This window comes from Solanum pennellii, chromosome 9 (assembly GCF_001406875.1).
Source record: "Solanum pennellii chromosome 9, SPENNV200".
In the NCBI taxonomy this organism is placed as follows: Eukaryota; Viridiplantae; Streptophyta; class Magnoliopsida; order Solanales; family Solanaceae; genus Solanum; species Solanum pennellii.
In genome coordinates this window covers 19,417,059-19,418,177 of record NC_028645.1, presented here as the reverse complement: position 1 = coordinate 19,418,177, position 1,119 = coordinate 19,417,059, and the positions used below count along the sequence as shown (strand labels likewise).

The 1,119-nt window shown below is 32.5% G+C and overlaps 1 pseudogene; it reads left to right on the top strand.

Annotated features, from left to right (window-relative positions):
* LOC107030036 overlaps positions 1-1,008 on the top strand; it is a 60,408-nt pseudogene extending 59,400 nt beyond the window's left edge.
* Positions 1,009-1,119: the final 111 nt, after the last annotated feature.

Here is a 1,119-nt window from a genome sequence, read left to right as displayed (position 1 = left end):
CCCCCCCTTTTATTATTATTATTATTATTATTATTATTCACCTAATTTTTGTTTTTATTTTCTGTGTAATAATTTATCTTTCACACTTTAAATTTAGTCTGTCACGAAAAGAATGTTATCTTTTAAAATTTTAATTTACACTTATCGAAATTGTTTATAACCTTTCCAATTTCAATTCTCTTAAAGAATTACAAAGTTCAAAAAATCTTTCCTTTCTAATTTTTTTTTTGTTCAATTAAATAAGGCTAAGTAAATGAAAAAGATGATTAGTTTTATTTTGTATGTCCAATTGCTTGGCTAATCATGTCTTATTATTCTGTGACGCAAATACTTATTATGACTACATCCGAGAGCGCTACAGACACATTAATATGGCACTATCTATGCTAATATATGACACCCGCTCATTGAAATTAGACCAGGATGAACTAGATGAGCCAGTAGGAAGAAGTAGATGGATTGAAGAATCCGACATCAAGAACCTTCCCTATTTGCAAGCCATAGTAAAAGAAACATTATGTCTCCACCCACCCGGTCCTTTGGCAGGGCCTCGAGAGTCCATCGAAGACTGTTACGTAGGTAAGTATCATATTAAAAAGGGAACTGGTTTCATTATTAACTCGTGGAAGCTTCAATGAGACTCGAGAATCTGGGAAGATCCGAATGAGAGGTGGTTCTTGAAGGAACATTCAAACATTAATTTTAGAGGAAATTTTTTGAATATATTCTGTTTAGATCTGGAAGAAGAATGTGCCCTGAATGACGTTTGGAATTCAAGTAGTGCATTTGACGCTAGCAAAATTACTTCATGAATTCAATATTTCAATGAAAAGGGAGGAACCAGTAGATTTAAGTGAGGCTTAGGCATTGCCTTACCTAAAGTGAAGCCTCTTCAACCATTTGTTTCTCCCAGAATGGCTCTGGAACTCTACCAAACTCTTTGAACCATTTGAGGGCCTATTGTATGCTTAATACTATCTAATAAGTAATACCTATACAGTGTTTACTATTTTGTCAGACTAAAAAGATAACAAAGTTTGAACCTAAGTTTCAAAACCAAAATGTTAAATTTTGGGATAACTCACTGATTCCTTCATTATATATATATATATATATATA